General features: G+C 43.6%; 1 protein-coding gene across 8 annotated transcripts in view; it reads left to right on the top strand.

Annotated features, from left to right (window-relative positions):
• Positions 1-849: 849 nt before the first annotated feature.
• The window catches only part of OSBPL8 (oxysterol binding protein like 8), an 89,255-nt gene continuing 65,380 nt past the window's right edge, over positions 850-24,724 (top strand). For 4 of the 8 annotated variants that reach the window (XM_032207545.1, XM_032207544.1, XM_032207543.1 and 1 more), the window contains exon 1: positions 976-1,075. The gene's annotated coding sequence lies outside the window, so the exon portion shown is untranslated. Of the gene's footprint in view, positions 870-975; positions 1,076-8,666; positions 8,886-8,960; positions 9,039-24,724 lie in introns of those variants that run through there. The other 4 variants (XM_032207542.1, XM_032207540.1, XM_032207538.1 and 1 more) reach the window with 4 other exon arrangements.

Genomic DNA, 24,724 nt, shown 5'->3' with positions numbered 1-24,724 from the left:
CCCAAGATAATGGACTCTGGTGACACTGCTACATAATGAGGTACAGCAGATAATACTCTGAAAAATAGATTGAGCTGCAAGTCTTATTTTTGGGGTCAGAAACATTAATCCTTTGACAACTTTCTGCATCGTTAGTTAGCTGGGCAGTGCCAATGGTGCCAAACGCTTCTGAATGCCCTGCCGGTACTTTCTCTTGACATAAGTGGAAAGAAGATGCTCGGCATTTCCAAAAGTTACTCAGCAGTTTGCAGCTGTTTCCAGTTGTATCAGCTGGCAGGTGATGAAAACTGAGGTACATTTTCATTTTATTTTAAAGATGGGAATGTGATATGCGAGCTGCTCACTGTGGTTTTATATTGCCAGTGACACGTTTAAAACTGCTATGAGGGGACCTGTAACGAGATGGGGAGCTGGGGGTCAGCCTCTTCTCGCAGATAACTAGTGATAGGACGAGAGGGAATGGCCTCAAGCTGTGCCAGGGGAGGTTCAGGGTGGAAATGAGGAGACATTTCTGCTCAGGAAGAGTAATTAGGCACTGGGATGGGCAGCCCAGGGAGGCGGCGGAGTCACGGTCCCTGGGGGTGCTCAAGGCAAGGTTGGACGTGGTGCTTAGGGACATGGTTTTGTGGGTGACATTGGCGGTAGGGGGACGGTTGGACCAGATGATTTTGGAGATCTTTGCCAACCTTAATGATTCTGTGCGATTTTTTTAAAAAACAACCGCGGAGCCAGCCCCTCACGGCCCCCTCAGCCGCGGGGCGGGCCCTCCGCCGGCAGCCCCGTGACGGGGCGGGGCGGGGCGCGCCTGCGCTCGCCCCCGCCCGCTGGCGGCGGCGGATGAGGGGATCAAGCGGCGACCGGGGAGCGGGGTGCGCGCCTACGCGTGCGCGCGCGCGGCCGGGGAGCAGCCGGCGGCGGGGCGGGGCCGCGCCGGGGACGGGAACGAGCACGGGGGTGGGAGGGGAAGGGGCGCGGGCGCGGGCACGGGCACGGCGCCGCTCTGCTCGCAGCGGGCCGGGCTGAGCCGAGCCGAGCCGAGCCGAGCCGAGCCGCTTCGCCGGAGGGTGCAGGCGAGGTGAGCGGGGTGCGGGGGGCGAGGCTTGGGCAGCGGGGCGTTAACTCGCGTTCGGTGCCGACCCGATTGGGGAAATTTTGGGGAAAAAAAAAAAAAAAATAAAATGAACGCAGGAGCCGTGCCGAACAGATCCCTTTTTCCCTCCCAGTAAGGGGCAGAGCTCCTGCGAAGCCCGTTTTCCCGTGAAATCGCCCTAACGCGGCGCCTTCAGAAAATGGCCATCGGCTGCCAGCCCCGGGGCGCCCCAGATGCGCTGCCGGGGTTCCCCGCGGTGTTCGGGCTCCGTAACTTGTACGGGCGAGGAGGAGTTCGCGCTGCTGCAGGAGCCAAATGCGGGGCTGGGGCAGGGAGCGGAGTCGGGACGGGCAGGGGTCCTGCTGCGTGGTCCCGGGGTGTCGCTCCCGAGGAAGCCGAAGCGCTGGGGATGTGCTCACAGGCTGTAAATGTCATGCCGAAGCGACCGAGAAGCCTGCTAGGGGGTTCGGTGCTTTCTGGTGCTGGTCTCTCGGCCTTTTGTTAGGGAGCAGAAGATGAATTTGTTGCAGAAGTGGCACGGCATCACAGAGATGAAGCTCCCGGGTGGGCCAGGCAGCAATTTTTTACAAGCCTACATCAAGCTCTGAGGTAATCAGGTCTATGATTAAAAGCAGAACGGCAACGTGTGGTGCTCAGCGAGCGAGAGAATTGTAAAGGAAACGTGAAAGGACCTTCAGTGAAGAAACGGTGAGGAAACCGGGCGCTCTGACGGCCTCAAAGCGCGGGGTTTTCTTCAGTTGCGCTCAGTGTAACAAAAGCCCTGCAAACATCAAAGTTTGGTGGCATCCCCCAAACTGTAACGCGGAAATCTTGGTCAGGTAACTTGTAGCTTCTAATGTGCTATGCTGTTAATGCAGGTCCCGCTTGCGTGGCCGATGTGCTGTTGAAGAGACGGGCAACAGCTGAGAGGTTTTTGTGGCAGGTGCTTGCGCAGTCCCTGTCATGACAGGAAACGAAATACCATGGCTCTTCACCTAGGCTGTTTCGGCACGCTGCTGAGGAAGTAAGAAGTACAGCTGCTGGATGTCAAGCAGCTCTGCCCTGAGTGAACGGTACCGTCGTTTTTCCCCTCCTTTCCCATTCCGTGGTTGTACTGATGTCAAATTAATAAAGCTTTTCTACTTTGTTAAACAGCCCGTTCAGCTAGGTTTTGTTATAACGTGTAGTTGACAGCTGTATGGTTCAGCAGTGCCTCTGAGATGCAGGAGGTGATGGGCACAGTCTTGGTGAGGGGGAGAAGTTTTCCCACAGGCTTCAGTTTCTTTTAGAGGGCTGTTTCTGGATTTTGCTCGAGCGATTCCTTTTTCTGTTGTCTTGTGTTGTGGTTGAAGTTGATAACCTTTCTGTTTAACTTCAGCCTGCCCGGGGTTTGCCTCCTTCCCTCTGCTGCTGACAGCTCTCCACTAATACACAATGAGGAGTGGAGCTCAGCTTACAGCTGGAGCAATGCAGCAGGCCTTGTGGCACTCTTGGGGCTTCCCTGGAAAATGTTTGAGCAGATGTTGAGACTAGCATGGCTTTTGCAAGTTTTTTAGGTGTCAGAAGGTCTAAATTGTAACCAGAAAGTACAAAAAGTAAGTTGTTTCCTTTGAAAAAAATAACATTTACAATCTTGGGAATTAGTAGAGACAATATGTTGTTACTTTGTGCGCTTACTTTGACCCGAAGCTTGAACAATCTGCATTATTTTGGACGTATTTTTTAATAAATTAACTTTTGCTCAAGGACATGGTTTCTCTGCCTCAAACTCCATCAGTTGAAGCAGAATAGCAGCAGCTCCATGTAGCTTTATCTTAAAGAAACACTTGGCCAGCTCATGGTAACAGCAAGTCGCGCGCTTTCCAACTGGTTTGTCTCAGCCAATTCATTTTTATAATTTCGTACTGTTGACTTGACGGAGCTTAGTGTTTTGAGGATTGCCATTGCATGCGTGCTTTCCTTTTAGAGGTCAGGTGTTGAACCCTGTGAACTGAGCGGTGTTTAGGAAACAGTTGTTGTAATAGGGTGCTGATTAGCAGAAGGGTTGGATGTTAGTCAGAAGGGTTCTGTTCGGCGTGGCTGGTTCTGGATTGCACACAGTCGAAGTCCCATGCAGTGTTTTGCTGTGTTTGTTGTAAAACAATGTTTTATTCCATCTGTACTCTACAACAAGAAAATCTGTTGCAGATGTAATGTATATGGTAGCATAAAAAGCCTCTTGAGAGCAGCTAAAAGTGTTTGACAGATGGTAAGAGGCATTTGAGAAGCGAGATTTTCGTTTTGAAGAAGTAGCTTTTACTTATGGTCCAAGATGAATAAATAATCCTCATTTTCCTCACACCCTTGGTTGTAGATGGGAGTTTTAGCTCCGTTAGCTTTTTCCCTCAGTGTGCAATATTGGTCCTTCAGCCAGTAAAAATGTCACATCTGTCTCTCTGAAAGCTCCTGAGGTTGCAGTGACTTTGACACGATGCTGGAGTGTGCGTATCCGATCTTCCTCTGTTTTTTCATTCAACTATTTCCCTTCATATCTCGTTTTAGTGTTCTTGCAGCATCTAAGCTTGGGTTAGTTCATGCCCTATCTGCATGTTCACTCGTTTTTCCAGTGCAATAGTCCTGTCACCCAGTGTTTGTATTGAAGTACTGCAAAAGATGGTAATACGACTATTCTGGTGAGATGAGGGAAAGCAGCTTGCTTCTTTCAAAGTTACTTTTTCCTTGCCTGCTGACAGAAGCCACGATATTTTGAAGACCAGAAGATTGCTTTTTAAAAGGCTTGGGTTTGGGAGGGGAACTATATTGGTCATCATTAAACCCATGGAAAAAAAATATATTTTTTTAATCAAAGTCAGTGTTGTAACACAGCTTAGGGAGATGTGTATTGTAGGTAATTTTTTCATCAGTGTCTATTTAAGGAATTATGCATTGGTTTTAATATTCATTTGTCTGAAACCGATAGTAAGCTGGTGGTCAATAAACCAAAGAGGATACTTGTTTGTGGCTTGGGCTTTATTTATCTTTTTATCAGGAATAGATTTAGTAAATTAAATAGCATTTTTAACTTCTTCTCTCCACCCTGCCCTCTCCCCTCCCCCAAAGCAACAAAGCTTGTAAATGATTTACCTGACTCTTCAAACAGCAGAAACATCATTCCAACACGGGGTTTGTCCCGTGTACAGTAGGCTTTTCTCTAAATACCCATACAGTGCCTCATCTCACCAGCTGGCATGTTTTCCACGAAGAGGTGTTCCTTAGGTGTTGTGTTTTTACAGATGATTTGGAGAGTTGAGGCAAACAGCACATTAGTCAAAACTTGATGATGTGAAGTAGTGGGAGTGTTATTAATGGGAGATTTGTGTGGTAAATGCAGGTTTGGTGGCTGGCTAATTCATAAATTATTGAAGGCTCTTGGCTGTGTGCTAAAGCAGAAATGATTCATTTTAAGAGTTGTGAAACAGTTTTTGGCAGGTACGTGGCAGGTTCCTTCGCTTGAGATTTCATGGGGAAATTTTTTTCTAATTACTGTTAAGACGTAGTAAAAAGGATGCTTCCACAGGTGAAGCGAGTCCTCTGGGTGAAGCACGGGCAGTGTTTGCTCAAGTATTGCCCCGAGTGATCTCATGCTCTGGTTAACACATTCAGGTCGTACATTCCTGCAGTCTGTGCAGGTTCACAGAAGCGTGTGATGATGCTCTAAGTCTGTGATGAGATATTCATCAAGTGGTACCAAGTTAAGGAACTTGCTTACCTGAGTGCTCAGCTTCCCTCTTGTAGTTAGGAAATGGAAAAGGCAGCTGGGGGGGAATATGGGAATGTTGTCAGAGCGTGTAGGGGTGCAAAGAAGAATTACATCTGGCCAGGGACGTCAGGTCCTTTAGGCAAACCTGACACTCCCAAATCCAAGGGCCCCAATGAGGTGCACCCATGAGTGCTGAGGGAGCTGGTGGATGTTACTGCTAGGCCTCCTTCGCCGTGCAGGTGTCTGGGTGGCAGTGAGCCTGTACCCTTCGTAAAGCAGGTGCAGCTCTTAAGCACAGGAGGGATAGATGGGACATCCTGCAGGCATTGAGACGGTTTGGCTGCCTAAGCTCCAGTTCTGTGTTTTGCAACTGTGGGGTTCAAAAATTGCCTTGCTGTGCTGTACCAGGGGAGTGGGTTTCCCATTATTTGTCATTGGAGAACTACTCTAAGCATGGCTGCAGCCTGAAAACAAATATTTAACGTGCCCCTAGGAGACGGCCACTCTCCTTACTCGCGTGACATTACCTGTGCCCGATAAGAGCTCCGTTATGTAAGGAGTTCCTGTTGAATTACCAGCAGCTCTCGTGATGTTTCTCTTGGTATTTTTCCAGTGGGAAGCCATCACAAGAATTAGTTTATTGGTGTCCTGCTGAGAACTGAGCCAGTTTAGATATCCCGTTAGAGCAGTGCAATCAACTACATAATGCACAGAAATGTATTGGTCGAAACAAATATATTACTGTGCAATGGCCAGAAGGTAAGGTATGTTACTCGGGCCTGACTCTAAAGTGCCAACCATTTAAGTTTTTCTTCCCACTCATCAATACCCTCAGATGTAGCATAAAATGGAGGCAACTCATTTGCTTAATGGGTTCACTGTGCTTTTTGTCCCTTTTAGAGTGTCCCATTGTGCCTGCAGACGGGCTCAGATGATGAGCGTGCTGCTCGCATGGGAGGATGGCAGCGGTGTCTGCTCCTTGTCTGTGCTACCATCCGTGCTCCAGCTGCATCAAAGCTACACGTGTGTTTGTGCTTTATTCAGCCCTGGCTCCCTGACTTTACAGGTGGCATCCAAGCTCAATGTAATGGCTAGGCCCCTTCATGGGTGGAGTGGGGAAAGTTTTTTCATGCTGCAGCCTTATCCAGCTGCAGAGAGCCTGCGAAGTCAGCCAGGCGCCTTGGAAACCAGACCTCTCTTCCCCTCAGTAGGTAGATGTACAAATTCACTTTCTGGAAGAAGTCACCTGCTCTGTGCTCTAAATTATACATTTAAAACTCTCTTTTATACAGTAGTATTCTTACAGAGCCATAGAGCTTCAGTACAAAGAAGGGAAGGCTGTGCCAGGGTGGCTTCTGCTCTGCCACACGCTCTCCAAGGGTTATAATCTCTGTAGAAGCTGTGCAAGATGCATCTACGTGATATATTTCCATTGCTAAATGAACTTCTGTAGAAAACTGGGTGGTGGAGCTTATTGTCGACAGCAGAGACAGCTTTTGGAGTATGGCCAAAAAAAAAAAAATCACGGCTTTAAGTTTTTTACCTTTTTAACCATGTATTTTATGTGTTGGACAACTGTACTGGCACGCGTGACATATAGTCCAAATCAAAGCTACGTTCTGACGCTATTTCCAAGGCTGTTTTTTTGCCGTTGGCACATGTTTTATAAAGCAGTACATTAGCTGTAAAATCTTCAAAGCAGTTGTCTTCTGGAGTGCTCAGCAAAAAAAAAAAAAAAAAAAAAAAAAAGCTGTGACAAGTGAGAAAAATTAGCTTGTGAAACAGCTCTCAATTCATCTCCACTGGCCTATTTTGTACCTGTTTGTTGGTGCTGCTCCTGTGCGGATTTTGATGTAATACCCTGAATCCATTTGCCTTGAGCTTCAATTTTGCTACTGTTGGAGCTCAGTATTTCCATGTTTTAGAAAACTTGCTTCTGCTATTTTTTTCCCAACCCCACAGTACGCTTCATAACGTTGCGTTATGTTAATTAAAGTATCTGCATGAATAGTGCATGTAATGAATGAACTATAAATATGTATTCAAATAACTCAGCTCAGTTTATTATAAGAAATAAATCCAGCTCTCCAAGGACATTCTGATAGTTTTTAATATTTCACTGTAGTCAGTTCAGTCAACTTCAATTGATTACAGCCTGTGTAATTAAAAACAACAAGCAAAGCAACAACAAAAAGCAAACAAAACGGGGCTAAGTTTATTTCTGTTGTCTGGCCAAAAAAAAGCTGTTGTGATTTGTTTTGCGTAGGTTTTTTGGATGAAAATAATGTACCAGAAAATCGTTCCAGTAAAGAATGAAATTCCTAGAGTGTGAAATGTGATTTTTTGTTTTATTTTTTCTTAAGAAGACTTCAAAAGCATTGAGCTAGATTGGCCATAAGTTAGAACACTAGAAGACAGCAATGAACTTACCTAGTAGGGGCCTGCTGAAGTTCCTGACTTTAATATACGACAGGCGTCACTGCAGCAAATCCCTTAGGTGTAGCATAGTCTGCCCCAAGCAGTGGCCATGTGCACCCAGGTGCTACTCAGGAAGGAAGGGTTTTGCTTGATGCCCTGCCTTGTAATGGCAAAGTTGGATAATTAACTGCTTTTTTTTTTTTTTTGAGTAAGCTCTTGGCTTATATGAAAAATGGAGTTGCGCTGCCTTAATTTTTCACAAGACAGCGAAAAATAAATTAGGTTATAAATGCCTTTTAATGGGAGGGGCAGAGGTGCAGTCTTTCTCCCACAAAGCATTCTCCAAATCCATTAGTTGAGCTGCTTGGGGGTGAAAGACGTGTGCAGTATTGCCATGTTTTTCTACAAGTCTTAAAAGCTGCTGTTCTGCTCTTTGAGGGATTATTGGGCACTCAATATTCAATGTTTTTTATTATCTGGAAGACTAACTTAAAAAAAAAAAAAGTATATGTACTTTAAATACTTGAAAAACACTGATTTTTATTAAGGCATAGTCCACGTGTAAATAAAGTATCCAAGGACATTAGGATGATGTATGAGAATGGTACCTAAGAGAAGTTTTATCTTTTCCTAATATACTAGTCCTAAAAATACAGGAGTAGCCCTGAGGTGAATTATTAATGTGATGAAAATGACAAGAACTGAAGACAGGTGACACACCTCCTGCTGTTTAGTAAACATTACCACTGATCTTTGAGTTATTACTAGTGTGCTTGATCCAAGTCTAGATGAAACAAAGTTTGTGTAGTAGCTGAAGCGAAATTAAAAGGAAAAATAAATTGAAGTGTAAACCAAACATGACTTGTCAAAGACTCAAATAGTGGCTCGTATGATTGGGAAGGGAAAATCGGAACAGTTTTATGGATGTGGGCTTTGCCTTGGTGTGAGTTGAGGGTTTCTGACCGCTCGGTCCCCTTCTAGCTGGCATTGAGGCGGTGAGGTACTGCACATCAGCCACACCATTAACAGCCTTTGCATTGCAAACCTGGGGCAGATGCTGTAATAATTTGGCTTTGACCAGCCTCTGGGATTGTTACATGCATTATAAAGCCAACCTCTGTCCTGAGTATAGCATGCCAGGTTTTATCTAAATTTCGAAAATGTTTCATTTTGCCATTTTGAGCTATAGAATTGAGTAACCAGTCGTCTGCCAGCAGAATTCAATATAGAAAACCTTTGGGAAGGGAGGAGAGGGGTCTGTGCATCAAGAGTCGAATTTAGGTCTTGTATGGGGGAGCCAAGATCAAGGTCCTCAGGAAGAAATTTCAGGATCAATACTAATGCTCAGACTTAGGTGTCTTCCAGCACTCCAGACAGCGGTCTCGGAACAGGACTTGCTCTTCTGCTGTTTGATTTTGTTACGGGGAGAGTTCACAATGCTCTGTGCTTCTCTGCAGTATTGCTGCTGCTTTTTTTCTGATTGTGTTATTTTCTAGCTGGAGCAGCTAGGAAAGATAAAGCGACGCAGGAGCGGGAAGAAGGAGGATTGAGGAAGGCTGTAAAATCCTTACTGCAGCAGCGTGTAGGGTGAGCTTACTGTGACTGTGCTGCAAGTGGCTGACATGGGAGGTGCCTGAAGTGGGTATACTGTGCTCATCATTTACCTCTTGTAAGTCAAAAAGACTCGCACAGCTTTCCTGAAGAGCAGATGTGCATACAGTAAGGTGGACCTTCCCTGTCCAGAGTCAAAGTGGCCTGTTCTCTTCTCTTCTGCGCTGCCTGAGCGGGATGGTGAGGACCTTCCACATGTTAGTTTATTGAGGAAAGGACATCTGGGATTGTTTTTTCTTGTCATATACAACCTGCCTACTTTTTCCTGCAACTCCAGCTAAACTGCCCGCTCTGATTTCCTTGATTCCTTGTCATCTTTCTCCTGCCTTGGTCTCCTGCACAGACCGTGGTTAACTTGCTGCAGGGAATTTTCTGTCTCATTCCTTGCAACTCTGGGCACCGTATGACTAATCAAAGCTTTAGCTTTCTACAGAAGATAATAGTTTTAGAAGGGGGCATGATCATAACCTTGTGTTCCTTCTTGATAGCTCAGATGCTGTGGAGGGCTGCTAGTTTGGGGTGGGAGGATAATTTTTTGTCGTAGCATGGTTCTGGTGTTTTGGTTAGGTGGTGGATTCTTATTTATTTATTTATTTTAGTTTTATACTTGCAGGTGGTATAGAGCCACTGGTACCTGCTGTCTGCATATGATACAGACAGGGCCTGTGGAGCATCTGCTCTACGGCAAGGAGAGGCTAAGCCTGTAGAACATAATTTGTGTGTGAGCATGTGTATATTTGTGTGTGTAAAAGAGCTGTGCTAGTAATACTAGAAGCAGATAACTTTTGTTGAACAGCTAGCTGACCATCATCAAGTTGGAGATCGCAGCTAGGTAGGGCTTGAAGCTAACGCAATTGTAAGGGTTAATGTGACCCGAAGTCCTTCATATTATTTGCAGGCTTCTTTAGAAAAAGAGGCTTTTGTATGTATACACAAAGCAACTTTATATAATCCCGAAGATGCAAATTGTAGGCTTTGAAGATAACTCGTTGCTTTGATTAGTGTCTCTTTAAAAAGATTTCCTAAATTGAGTTTGCACAATATATGAAAAGTGGCAATCCTAAGCCAGTAATTCTGGCTTCAATTATTCTACTAAAGATTTTACTAGATTGGCTATTTTGGCCAGGTAGAGGCTGAGAGATTCACGTAACAGTACGTTTCTCCTGTACTGAAATTACCATTTTGTGATGTTTCTTTTGTGATCAAATGAAATTCTCATCAGTAATAAAAAAAAAAAAAAAGTAGTCTCTGTGATTGTAGAGAGAAGCCAATAAGCTAATATTTGAATCTTGTTTTGTAAGCCAAATTAAGGACCCTGTGCTTCCCTAGCTGTAAAGATTTTCTGCGTGGTGTTTGTAAAGCCAAGTACCCTGGTTCTCGCTTGCAAATAGGATTGCAGTTACACTGAGCTGTCCCTGACTTGTGCTGCCACAAGAAGAGAGTGGACAAATCGTAATGCAAACAGCTACGTTAACATGCCAGCAATAGAAACTCTTTTAAGGCCTCTGATATTTACAAGCAAAATGCAGATTCTGTCTCCTTGAGTAATGCACAAACTACTGAGTGTAAGGAGAAGTTTTAAGACAGGTTTTCAAAATTGTCAACCAGAAAGAATTGCCCTCCTTTGAGAAAGGCTCTCCTTCCATTAAAAGCGAAAGTCTCGCCGAGGTACAGAAGCTCTGAGCATCAAGCTTATGCTTGCTAATCAAGACAGAAAACAGCGTGAGGAGCTGCCCTGTAAAATGAGGGAAAAACTGCTGAAAATAGATCTGAGAGTGTGAACAGACAGGTCTGTATCGTGTTGGCTACTTGCAGTGGATATTAATGGTACACGTTTATTACAGTGCTTTAAAGAGCAGTGCTTGATATTCTCCTCTGTGAACATCAAGAATATTTCCTTTTCAGCCTAATGGTCAGTTCCTCTCAATGTCACCAACGCCGTTTGATGCTCAGCTGGGAACAGGAGGACAGGCTTTCTGTAAGCCAGGAGGTGTAAGGCAGGGAGCCCTGTGGTGTGTGCAAGGTGTTTGGTTGTTTGTTTTTTATTTGTAGAAGGCCTCTGCTTTGGTCACTGCCATTTCAGCTGGTAGGTTACAAATTCTGCTGCTTTGCTTTTAAGAGCCATGTTTACGTTGAATTAAAACAAGCTTTAGTGCTTTTTTCCTGGTTTTGGCACCCGGATAATATTTTTCTTCAGTGAACTTTTGAAAGTTGTCCTTGTATATCTTATTGTGGGTTTCTACTTTCTTCCCAAACAGCTTGATTTATACCAACAGGAAGAGTAGAGGTCTGTAGCTGGTTGTTATTTTCAAGCGTAATAAAGTAATGAATAAATGCTGCAGCTTATAGTGAGTATAAATAGCTGTTTTTATAAAGTAATTAAAAAAGTGGCCAGAACATATTTTATACACATTTTTGACTGTATTTTATTATCAAATGATATTTATTTTTAATGAAAGAAAGTACAATTAAAATAAGAACAAAACTGCTTTTTCATCTTGTTACTTTTTCTGCTGATTGACAGATTGCTTTTCTAACTACCATTCACTTATGAACAGGACTTCCATTGCCAACAGAAAGCTCAAAAATAGATATAGCAGGTTTTTCTCTGCTTATCTTCTTTCATTGTGACTTTTCTTTGTTCCTTTACATGGATTTCTTTATTTCTGAACTCCGTTCCCTAGCTGAGCTGTATGATAAACTGGGGAGTCTTTTGTCCTCTTAGCACATGTACAAGAATTGCCTATGCCTCTGAAATTCTTACAGTCTTTGTGGTTCTCATGCTGTGGATAGATAAAAAACAATATCTTTTTAATACATCAGCTCTTCTTCAACTTGCAATGATAACTTGTTCATCAGGTTACTAAAGACTCAGCGGAAAAATCAAGCTATTGATGGTGTATTCTGCTTTTGGAACAAGACCTGTGACTTGTCTGCAGCACCATGAGCACGTGGTATTGCTGGGTAGGACTGGGAGGCTTAGGGCTCTTGAACCTTGGGGTCTTTCAGTTTTGGTTTTAATTTTAAACTTAGGAAATGACGGGTTGCTGCATCTTAGGTAAAGTAGCTTGTTTGTCTGTTGTTTGTGACAACTACAGACTAAAGTTTTCAATTTTGTCTTTTAAAATCTGGACGTGGAATACTGTCTGACAGCAGAACTTTTGTGGAGAGAGCATGTACAAAAGCATCGGTACTGGTGCTCACAGTAGAGGAAGAAGCTAGAGTGACAGAGACTTGACATCACTCTCCACGTATAGTGTCCAGAAGTGATAGCTGAAGCATCTGAGACGTGACAATAGTCCGGGCTATTCTTTGTAGACATCGGTGAAGGCTTTGAAAGAAATGCTTTCACTTCCAGCATTAACAGTCTATTTCATTTCATGATTTATTTTTTTTTTTTTTTACTGTTAGTTTCTTGTAGGCGAATAAGACATAAACTGTTCCCTTAGAGGATATTTCTGTCTTAAGTTCGGACTCGAGAAGTTTAGGTTGTCTCGAAGGACGAGTAGCATCTGTTGTGATTCATAATTCTGAACGCTGTCGGGGGAAGTGCTGGAGAAGCAAGCTCTTCACTCCTAAAACACGTTTCTGAATATAGTTCTGTGCCTTCAGAGAGGTGATGTTTGCATTTGCCCCTTTATCTGTGAACCCGTGGTGGGAGGGAAGGAAGAGAGGTTTGTTTTTGTTGTTGTGGTGTGTTGCTGGTTTTTGGTTTGTTTGGTTTTGTTTGTTTGTGCTTGTCAGGGAGCAGCTGGTGTTTTCCTCACTTGTAACTCGATATAAGCTACCCCGCTGCAGCCTGCTCCCCGCCTGCTGGCGCTGAACGGGCCGGGTAGTGAGATCTGAGAGAACAGAGAAGTAATTTCTAAGCAAGTGTGATCGTAATGAAAAGCTGGAGAACATCTTGAGGGAAGGAAGGAATGTGTGTGGATGTTACCAGGGTTTTAACTTGCAGTCTGAAAGCCTTCACTGAATTCTCCCCTTGCCCCAGGCCCCATTTCCTCTAGTGTGAGGGGTCCTAGAAAAGACCTGAGTCTTGAAGGAGGAGAGAAGAGACAATGGGGCATTTATATTTTCACTTTAGGGTGTAGTAGACAGAATTAGCTGACTTGACTCAGCATCTGCCCTCTTCTTGTGATGTGATGTTACTATTGCCATCCCTATTTGAACAAAAGCCTACTTCAGCTCTATGGACTTGCTCTCCACCTTCTTACAGAGTCAGGAGAGCTTGGAGTTCATGTTCTTGATTAAAAAAAAATCTTTTTTTTTTTTTATTTTCCATGTTTGTCTTGTAGCCTTCTTTCAGACTCTTGCCCTGTGTTGTTAACTGTTTCAGTCACGTTTGTCTGGCACTCTTAAATGCCTTTTCTCTGTCTGAGCTTTGTTCTCAGGTTTCTGCTTTGATGACCGCGTTGTTTGGCACCATGCACGACTGCCACGTCTTCCTATCATCTTTCAGATCATCCGTGGCTGTAGCAGTTTTATCTTCAAGCCCATGCATGCACCATCCTTTTTCTTCTTTCAGTTAAGTAATGATATTATATATGTTTTTCTTCCTGGCTGCTGGCCTACTGACTTAGCAACTCAGACACCTGGTAGCATTCTTCTGCCTTCTTTTCATCACCTTCTGGAGAACAATACCGGTGTATGTAAGGTTTGTGCATGCAATATACGTGTGTATTGTGCTGTTGCGAGATTTTGAAAGTTTCTGCCTGAATTCTGTGCTGTTTAATCTTTGCTGCTTAACTTGTATTGCAGAGATCATGCTGGTGTAACTCTGTGGGAGAAGCTGCAGTGGAGGTGCTTATGTCAGCAAGTGCCCCCTCCCTTTCTCTCCAGCCAAATTACTACGAATGTGAGCTGTACAAGCAACGACAGTAATTCCCTGTTCCTCCCAGTGTGCATTATGTGCAGGGAGGTTGCTATCAACATAAACATATTTGCCAAGAAAATAACATTTCTAGAAGTCCTACTGCTGATACTCTGGCAGAACGCAGTTGTATCAGTCTGTTCTCCAGTGCAGCCTTGGACTTCATGATTGCAGACTTAACAAGGATGGTATTTTATTGTGTCTTGGCTTTTGCCCGTCCTTCATCACCATTCCTGATGTCTCATTGCACTTGTAGTTCCCTGCAAATGTTTTGCTGAGTAGAGATGACAATAATTTTGATCTAAAGAGAAGCAGGTTGTCCTTTCTCATGTGAAATGGAAGTGATGGTGTGTTATAAATTCTGACATGGGAGCGTTTTGGTAAGCTTGCATATTCGGTCTCCTCGGAGAACCTCTTTGAGCTAGCATTTAAATACTTCTCTTTCACATGGAATAGTTCAATTAGAAGAGGCCTTCAGAGACCAGCCTGAGATAACTGCCTGACCCCTTCAGGGCTAAACAATGGTTAAAGCATCTTACTGAGGACATTGCCCAAATGCTCCTTGAACACTGACAGGCACGGGGCATCAACCACCTCACTGGGAGGCCTACTCCAGGATTTGGGATGCAGACAAGCAGAAGATTTTTAGCTGGGGGAGCACTGAAATTGTTGGTGAGGTGGTTCCTTAGATATTGGCTGGCTGGTGGTTGATCCATTTTGCTAGCCATTATGAAATTGACTTCTATTGCTTCTTTGACACTGCAAAGCTTGTGCCATATGGGTCATGAGGTGGGCAAGGGTGACTTGCAGACAGCAGTGACCACTCCTGGGAAGTTCTGCAGGGAAAGCTTGGGGCTGACGGGCCAGGGTCATCTTCAAGCAAAGAGCTGGAAAGCTCAGAGTGAAACTCAAGTGCTGTGCAGGCCAATGTTTTATGGGAAGTCTGCGCCCTGATTCCAGGGGAACTGGAAACACAGAGGATTTAAATTAGTACAGAAAGCTTGTTTTGATTTTGGTCTGCTGAAGTAAAATGTCCGATCCCATACACATGAACAGTTTGTGGGTCTCTGTTTTGAAGGATGTTCTTCGGTCAACTGCACTAACTTAAAATGTTTATGATTGATCAGTATTAAGGTGAAGGTCCTTACCAAGCCAGCTGGGAAGGAAGCAAGGTTTTGCCCTTTCAAATTGATGTAGTTTGTGTACCTGCTTACTACAGAGGGTAAGTTCTGCCAATGCTTGAACTGAAGATTCGTGCAACAGCCTTGCAGTACGTTCTCTGTATTGCACTGTTGAAGTTAAGGTGGAGAGGTGAGCTGTATAAAACACTGCCATCTACAGCACAACTGTGTACGATAGTAGTCTAAGGTAACAGCAATCAAACTAACTCCTCATCAGGGTTAAATGCTTGAATAGGTTTTAATGTGATATTGAAGTTTTGGAAGATTCTGGGAAGACTTTTAGACACTTTGTCAAGCTACTGTAAAGTTCTGCTGTGAGAACTGAGCATTAACTTTAAAATGTTGGTGAGCAGCTCAGGTTCATTGCAGAATCAGACATCACTTTATGTGCTTTTCTTTCTGTTAAATAAAGAAAATGGTTCTACCTAGTGTTTTAATTAAAAACAAAACAAAAAAACAACACCATGAGTTAATTTTTTAGTGTCAGAGCAAATAATAATGATGATTAATGTGAAGGAATGGATGCAACACGAAACGAGAAAGATACACGGATTTTTCTTCCATTGAAATGATGCGGCAGCCTCCTGTACAGAATAGCATTGAAAAATTGTGACATTACTCAATAAGCAAAATTTCATGTTTGGCTTAAAATCTTATAATTTTAAAGCTCAAATCAGGAAGGGTGGAAAGCAGGAAATGATGATAGTAATTCATTCTCAAGCAAAGCTAGAGTGCTTTTGCTCTCCACCCGTGGCAGTATTGGTATTTTGACATGCAAAATAGCACTTGTTCAGGGCGTGTGTATTCTGAAATGCTCTGTTAAGTGTCTGGACGTTGGTGTGCTGCAATCTTTTGTTCCCTTCATTAGTTAGGGATGTGACTGTAATCTTCTATTCATTATTCCATGATGTGGTAATGGAATAACATACTGATTGCCCCAGCTGCAAGAGAATCCAAAAAAGAAACCCAGCCTACTGTCAGAGACCCATTAACTTCTGAATTTCTTGGCAAGTCAACATGATTTATCCTTATTTTGTAAGTGGATATATGATATCCATTGTGAAGTTCCTAAAAACGCTTTTGTCTCAGTGAGATTAAAAAAAGCACTAATATTCAATAAAATATTTTAAAAGTTCAGAACTGGTTTTGCCCAGCTTGGAGCACTGTGTGTCTAAACAGGAATGCTGCAGCTCTTAGAAATAGTCTTGAAAATGGGTGGTTGCTTATGATCTTGGGGCGTTTCTTACTATTTTAAAGCTAGTTGGATTTACAGAGGTGATCTCCAAGGAGACTGTACCATTCTTAAATGTGCTTTCATAGTTTAAAAAAAGAAAAAACCACTTTCAATCCGTAGTCTTTTAGCTGGCTGCGAGGTCTGTCTGAAACCTTAGTTTGCGATTAAGTATTGTAGGCCAAGATTTTCCATGCTTCTCTTATCTTGGAAGGCAGCAGCTAGAAAAATTAAATTCCAGGTCCATCTACCTGTCTAGTTGTTCTGCTAATTTCAAGACAGCAGCCCTAGAAAAGGCCATTTCAGTAACATAAATCTTACATGTCTTTCCTTGTTGATACTTGTTCTGCAGGGGAGGATGAACACAGGCACCCTGCTGGGGCTGAATGAAGTTAAACTCCACACGTGAACTGTGCCACGAGAGCTGGCCCATGCTGATACAGCCAGTGTCTGTCATTATGGATGGGCACAGGAGGGCAGAATCCAGCTGTGTAACACACCCAACTTATCTTTATCCTTTGTTTCTATGCCTATTTTTTTCTGTTAAAACTTGAGTTGTGTTGGGATCGAAGAGATTAATCCCTTCGTAAACCTTAAATGTTCCAGGGTCTTAATAGGGAACTGGAGAATTCTTCAGTTATTGAAAAAAAGCGATTTAGTTAAGAATTATGATTTTTACTTAATCAACAAATCCTCGATGCTAAGGAGACACTTGTGCTCTTCTTTTCTTTCTTTATTGAATGCACTATGCCATTTTCTAGTCCCAAAGAGTATGGACTGCTTAGCATTTTAATTGGTTTTCAAGATGAATTCAGCTTCAACGTTCAAGGCCACAGGCAGGGTTAGGAAGGTTAATTATACTTATCGCCATCTGAAAACAGTCAGCCCCGTTGTATAGCACGTATTGGCACGGTGCTCTTCTCGTGGAGGGGGGGCGAGTGGCTTATTTCTGCATGATGTGACTGGAATGCTTCTATGTGTGTCTTGGGTAGGTGGCTCGGACGGGCAAGCTTGTTGGTTGGTTTACACTTGGTGCTTATAAACGGCATTGAAATACCCAAATGGCTTTTCGGTTCTGATCTGGAATTTCTGAAGTTAATAGCATTCCTAATTAATAGCATTAGTTATCAGATCATAACTTTATATTTCACGTGTATTTGACATAATCTGGATATGAAAAGCTTAATTTATGAATGTCAGAGGCTTCTAAAAGCTGTCGTGGGAAAGTAAAACATGGCATTGCATTGAGAACTACTCATTTATCTTATTTCTTCCCGAGCTGTGATTGTTAGGAGGAGAAGGCAGCTCACCTCTCCCTGAATTCTGCTGAGGGCTGCAAAACGCAGGAAGGAAATACTTTCTTGCAGGAAAAGTTGTGCATGCCAAGGTGGTTTTGAGACTAAGGGGTTCTGCAAACCTGCTGCTTTCATTGAAATTACTATTATGCATGATTTTTCATGCATTTTTTTAGGGAAGACAAAGAAAGCATGTTTGTTATGGGACTTTTTAGAGAAATCAGAGCTTTTAAAACTTAAAGCCTTTAGTTATAAGTATGGTGTATCTGCTGAGCTTCCCTGGTTTGCATTTCTGACCACTGGTTTTGAATACTCAGTCTGGGCTCTCAGTCAGAAAAGGAGTAAAAATGTGTGACACCAGATTTTTCCAGTTGCCCCTTTTGGCATAACTTGTGGTTGGAAACATCGCTCCAGATATTCTTCTGGCTACTTCTGCAGGAAATCTAAACTGATGTATTCATTTTTCCTTCTTCTGACGTGTCAGTGCTGTGTTTGAAAATGTGTCAGAGACTGTACGTGCCCAAGGAGAGGGAAGCGTGACCATGAGGACGTCAGGGACGTGTCTGTTATGGCTCTGGCACCTGAACCATCACTGCTCAGATCCATTTGCACAATGCAGGAGGGGAGGGAGGGTTTTATTCTTTGCCTGGATGCCAGGCTGTGAGATAAGTGTGTGAGTGGCCTTCAAAGGAACCTGGCATGTAACGTGATGCTTGGGGGCGCGCTGAACTGCCGTGGCAGGGAGACACGTCTCGAATTGCTTGCAGCTAATATTATCTTGGTAGTTAAGATAATGATATCTCACTATTGGGTGCAATTTTATATATGGAAGTAAACTATAGCATGCCATTAAAAACTGATAAGACGTCTTGTCGGGTTTGGTGACCATGTTGGACTGAGGTAATGTTGTGAAGGGAAAGATGTCTTTTTTTTTTTTTCTGTTTTGTTTTGTTTTGTTTTGAAAACTAAACCTGGACCTTGGTGTTCTGATGCCCCTCAATGAGCTGATTATTGAGGGGACGGAGGGTGATGGGGAAGCAGGATTCAAAGCTTCCTGTTACCCGGCCCATGGGACTGCCATTCAGAGGACAGCATTCCCTTACATCACCTGCTCAAGCTCTCTGATGACCACGTTAATCCATTTTATGGCAAACTGAATACCCAGGAGGTGAGTAGACAGGTGGGACGGAGGGCGGAGATGCCTTCTCCATTCAGCATTCCTTGGGCATTAATGGAATAGTTCTTCCTTAGAACAAGACACTGGGTTTTGCTCTGTTTGTTTTCTCTGGAGCATTTCAAAGAACTTCCAAGGAAACGTCAAGGCTTTGTTGTGCAGTGTAAAGTGACCTTATGACCGTTCTCTGGTGGTAAAGGAAAGAGCCCTGTTGTCCTGGCCATGGCACATACTCACTTTTCCATTTGAAGGAATTTAATATCTTCTACACTGGTCCCTGAAGGAGAAGGTTACGTGTCCAAAAAATAAGTGCAGGATCACTTGACAAAGGCCGGAACGCCGCGGTGTTTGATAGATCCTGCGGACCAGGTTGTATTGTTTAATTGCTGTTGTTCATCCTGTTAAACTAAAAGCTGGATGGGATTCCATAACACTTCCAAATCAAAGTGACTTAGTCGCTTCAGAAAGACAAGCTTGAATGCTTGGCACTAAAAGCACCGGTCATCCCTAAATTTGTACGTAGGGAATTTGATATATATGTTCACAACTTAAATAAAATAGCTAATAAAATAATAATAGAACAGAAAACAAAACCAAAGCAGCCGTATGGAAGATCCTGAATTGCAAACATGTAGAAAAGGACTGACACACAAAAAGGCCAAAGTTAGGTGCATCAACCAATTTTAATTAGGCAAACAAAAAACTGAACTTGGCATAAGCAATGGAAATCTAAATGAGACGAAGTCCTTTTAATAAACCAGGATGTGTAAGCCACGTGCTATCACTACTTGTTTAAAGCTGTTTCTACTTTATGTTAGAACTTTTAGGGTTTTTCCCTTTTCAGTGTGCTTCTCTGACCTTTTGCTCTTAAATCCTAATGCAGATACCCTGTGCCTTGAAATTGTGGGAACTACCTTCCAGCACTAGCTTAAAGAAATCCGAGTGAAGGCCACCTCTTATGTCACCAACTCTATTTTAATATCAAGAAGAGCCACTGCTGCTAAGATACGGAAAACTAAATTGTACTGGAAAATAAACATTATGTTCCTGTTTGAAATTCCCACCACCTTTAATCCTGCAGAATGTCCATTTCATGAAAACCTCCGGGTCACAATGTATCCGGGGGCAGCAAGCGCAGCTCACCTGAGATTGGTTTGTCTCTGTTAAGGCTAAAAGCATGAAAGAGGGCTTACATCTTGCATTGATTTTCTATTTTATGCATCTCAGATCAGAATTTAGGATCGTAACTGGTCTCTTATCTGAACCCTGTGGAGGTCTGTTCATGGTTCTTTTGAGCTGAGAAATAATCTCAATTCTTTCTTTGGTTAAACCAAATTGCTGCTTATAGAAGTTCTGTGCTGAGGGGTCTTTGGTAGCTCTGGATAAGGAAAGATGGATGGTCTCTTTTATTCTCTATATACTAATGTTATTCCTTAACAGTGCTTATTAAAGGGAAAAAAGTGCTTTTCCATTGTTAGATTTTTGGAAGTCTCTAGCCCAGTGTTATTTCTAAATGACTGGAGTTCAATGGCAGCACACTCAGAGTTCAAAACATGGAATTCTCCTTAGGCAGGTATTAGTGAGGCAGCCAAGTCACGTTTTGAGGTTTTTCTCCCTGTGTGGGACTGACTGCTCGCCCTCTCACCCCGCTTTTATAAAATGTAAAGTTTATTTTTGACAGGGTTGAAAATATAGGAACAGTTAAAACGAGTTTGTCATCCTTTTCAGTTCTGAGAGGCAGCAAAACACAGTGCAGAGGAAAGATGAAAAAAATTAACAGAAGTGGTGCTTGGACAGCTGGTGAGACTTTGTATCTATGAGTGTATTGTAACCCAGATGTTTAAGAGCATTTCATCACTGAGGATATTGTTCTTTTGAGGTATTTAAACAGACTTTGAGGTATTTGAGGTATTTAAACAGACTTTCACCATCCCGTTATTGAGGCTTTTTCAGCATGATGGGTTAGATCTCATTACCTACCGTGTATGGCTAAAATGTTTTTTATAGGCTTGAAATAGTAAGTTTCTATTTTACCCTCTTTAAAGCTTTGACTCTGTGTCTGACAGTAACGTCTGCCAAGGGGAAAAGAGAAAAATGTTCCTTTTCGGAGAAGCAAGGTTGGATTTTGTTTTGGAAAGTTCCACGCAAAGGAAACTCGGATCTGTCCCGGTGTATCGGAGCTGCAACTGATTCCACTTTGGCATCAGAACTGGAAGGAAATGTTCTGCCCCCTATCCATCTTGTCTCTGGAAACATCTCTGCTGACTTATCTTACTTTTTCATTTCTGAAAAAGCCTTTAACAAAAACATTGCTTTTCCTTTTCCCGTGGCTTGACTCCTTTCGTTTCCTGCACTAGTCTGCAGTCCCTGGCGGTGGCTCCATGTAAACGTAGCCTGCATGCACAAACTGGCGTAGCTGGAGCAGGCTGGATGCCCCACGGTGGTCCTGCACTGTGGCTGTGCCAGGTCTGCAAGCAGGACAGCAGGTCAAGGGTGGCTTGCCCTAGCTCAGTTTCTGTGCGTTTTGTGTGTCCGTTTCAAATAAAGCACAGCAGTGTGGTTGGTGGGGGTGAGGGAGCCCGCAGAGAGGCGTGCAGGCCTAGAGGACCGGTTGTCTCAGCCACACCTGTGGTGCTGCAGCCTTGTACAGGTGCCAAAATTGGAGGTAAACCACAGGGAGCTCCAGCTGGCCTCTCCTCTCAGCGCAGGGGGCTATTAATTGGAGTATCTTGGCTTCTGCTGCAAGCCTCTAATGAGATGAACCTGAGTTGACCAGCTAACGGGGGGAGTGTGGCATTAGCAGCACCTTGGCAGTTGTAAAAGAAATTCCTAACGCTGTTAGAAGAAAGGTAGGATTCCCTAAATTGAAATGATTACATTTATTGTGTTACTCTGTTACTCTTATCTAGTTGTGTTTCCCCTGCCCAAGGTAACAAAGGCCAAATAGCAAACATGCCCTCAAGTCCCAGGGTGGGGTTCTGAAAGGAAAACACTTTCAAAGGTGTTTTGAAAGTGTTTTGAGGTGCTTTGAGCACCTCTTTTTATTCTTTATACAAAGGCTGTCCTTGTCTGATGTAACCTCGTGTAAGCAGTGCTAGCATTGATAGAAGTATATCTGCGGTGAGGTCGGTTTGGCATCCACTTGATTATGTTGCTGGTTGGTACTGCAGCATCTTGGAATGTAAAAATGAAGTGCTAGATGTGCCAATGTAAGGTCTGATTAAATCTTCCTCCCCTACGTCATCACAACAAAGCAGAACAACTCCTGTTAATATTTTGTGGTGCTTCATATTGTGTGCTCTCCTGCCTCTCATTGTTATGCTCAAAAGCTAGACGGAGCTTAGATAAAACTGGTTTGTGGAGGCAACGGGACGAACACTCCAGATAACTACACATCCCTTATGTGAAGAAATAGCCACTTTTACCATTAAAACCAACATCTCCTTTGAATGTTGGGAGCGAACTTGCAGAAGACTGGGACGGGTTGGGGAGCTTGGAGGGGAGATTTTGCCCTGTAAAGCACAAAAGGGCTCCAGAGTACTTCAGATTTGAGGGGGTTGTTGACTTTCACCACCTTCTCTGTACACTGTCTTTTTTTACCAGGACGAGTTTCCCTGTGGGACACCTGTTTAAGACAGCAATTTATTAAAGTTTGCAGTTGCTTTTCAGAAGCCTGGTATCTTTTTTCTTTTTCTTGCCATCTATCGCTCTCAAAGTATAGCTGAGCTATCAGGACTGTGCTTCTACTTTCCAAGCTGTTTCTAGATTAAATTTTTTCAAGTCTTTCTGAAGTGTTTCACCCTTCCTGTTTTGTTCTGTCTGAAAAGAGCAATACAGAAACAGAGGAAACAGCTTTCTTTGCATGTGAGCTGTTTACTCAGGAAATGAGAAGGCAGGTGATGAAATTTGGGGGGAAGGAAACATTTCATAAGGGTGTATTTGTTGGCTTACAACATGACATAATCATAATGTACTTGGGGGCTTATAAATATATATACGTATATATATATTTTTTAACTAGAGGTCTTTTACTCAATCTTTTGACCCTGTTGGCCAGGCACCATTTTTACCAGTAGCTCCGTCTCAATTTCTGCTTTCTCAGAACTGCTCTCCACAAGCACGCGGTCCCTGGCATGAGGTGACATTGTGTCACTGGCAAGAACCTGGCCCGATCTGTAGCTTGTTAACGCGCCGTGCTGGCTATGTGGATTTATGAGCTGAAGGAGGTGGCGTGTGGTCTTGTGCTGCAGCCGGGGGGCTGTATTTTGTCCTCTGCTACACTGAATTCAGGATCCTCAGATGGAGGGCACTTGCCTCTTCACAGCTCGGTGTTATTGCTTGTCTCCCACAGTGAAAGTGCCTTCACCCTGTTGTGTGACTGAGTGACATTGAGACTATTTGAGTGTCTTGATTACCTTAGTTAGATTTGAGATTTAGATTTTCTTGACTCCCTTAAAAGCTGTCCTATTCGTATTAACTCTTAATTTTTAAGAAATATATAGTGTCCTTGGTAACACATGTGCCCTTGGTGCAAAGGCAGCGAACGGTGCCCTGGGCTGCAAGGGAGGAGATCTGCCAGCATCTTGGCAGGGGCGTCCTGCTGCTCTGCTCAGCTGTACCTGCAGCTCTGTGTCTGCTTCTGGGCTCCTTAGGGCAGGAGGGAGATGGAGCAACTGGGGAGGGTCTGGCGAAGGGGCATGAAGATGGTGAGGGACCGGAGCACCTCTCCTAGGAGGAAAGGCTCAGAGGCCTGTTCAGCCTGGGGAAGAGGAGGTTCAGGGCAGTGTCTCTCATCAGTGTCTACAAATACCTGCAGGGAGGGTGGAGAGAGGACAGCCAGGCTATTTTCAGTGGTCCCCAGTGCCAGGACAAGAGGCAATGGGCACAAAGTGGAACACAGGAGGTACCATCTGAATGTCAGGAAGCACTTCTTTACACGTGGGTGAAGGAGCACTGGCACAGGCTCCTTGGAGACCTTCAGAAGCTGCCTGGACATGGCCCTGCTTGGGCTGGTGTTGTGCCTGGTGGGCTCCTGAGGGCCTTGCCAGCATTAGTGATTTGGTGATTGCCTGTGGAGCAGCATTTCTCAGGTGCTGTTGTGACTCTGCAAGGATCTAAGTGATTTTTTTTTTCTCTTCCTGATGCCAATATAAACAACAACTAGCTTTTGTTTCTGCTACCGTGCCTGTCCCTGGTTGTTGCTTCATTGAACTTAGAAGTCGCATAATTGCACCTGTGTCATCATAACAACATTTAGAGTGTACTGTTAGCTGATACACATCTTGGGCATTTTCAGTGCATTCACTTATTCTAGGCCTTAAAGAAAGAAGGCAGGCATCCAGTTTAGTAGGTCCATTTTAAGGCCCTGGAGAACTCTTCCCTTTCGGACAGGCCAGAGCAGCACACAGTATCCATTTCAGCGTGCCCTCAGTGCAGCCCCGTAGCAGGTCACAGACAAGGCCGTACACTTGCATTAAGGTGTTGGATTGTAAGAGAGCTTGCCGTGATGCTACAACAGATCACAAACAGCAGCATGGTGCAAAGGGAGTATCTGATGACTGGGTGATAATACTTAGGGACAAAGCTAAAACCCACCTATAACATACAGTCTGCAAGTGTTCAAGTAACTTGGTCCATTGATGAAACAGAAAACAAACATATTGGGAATGAAATACAGATGTTAGCAGGACAGGTTTTTGATCAGGTGCTAAGTGGGACCTCCCTTCTGCCTTAAATGTATGCCTCTGAGCTGATGGCCCTAGGTTATTGTCACGTTTGGAGAGAAATAGCTTATTTTATGGAAAGATTTGTCTGACTGATACAGCTGCGTTAAAATGAGCAACAGCTAAGTGCCTTTCTGTAGCTCTTGTTTATAAAAGAAGCATGATTAGCTGGAGCATTGTCATATATTTCTCTTCAGAGGATTGCAATTTGTGTGCCCTTCTGAACATTTAAGGTCTTAAGAGTCGTGGTGACAGAGTAGGAGCATCTGTAAAGTAAAAGCCCCAAACCAAGCACCGAGGCAGACAACCAAATCTCCACATTCACCAATGTTGGCAAGAACAGAAAAGGCATATCATAAATGCCTCCCAAAAGCTAAAATGGTAGTGATTTA

The sequence above is a fragment of the Aythya fuligula genome, chromosome 1, assembly GCF_009819795.1.
Source record: "Aythya fuligula isolate bAytFul2 chromosome 1, bAytFul2.pri, whole genome shotgun sequence".
NCBI classification, from domain to species: domain Eukaryota; kingdom Metazoa; phylum Chordata; class Aves; order Anseriformes; family Anatidae; genus Aythya; species Aythya fuligula.
Note: the sequence above shows the minus strand (reverse complement) of the source record. Positions and strands in the feature narration are given on the sequence as shown.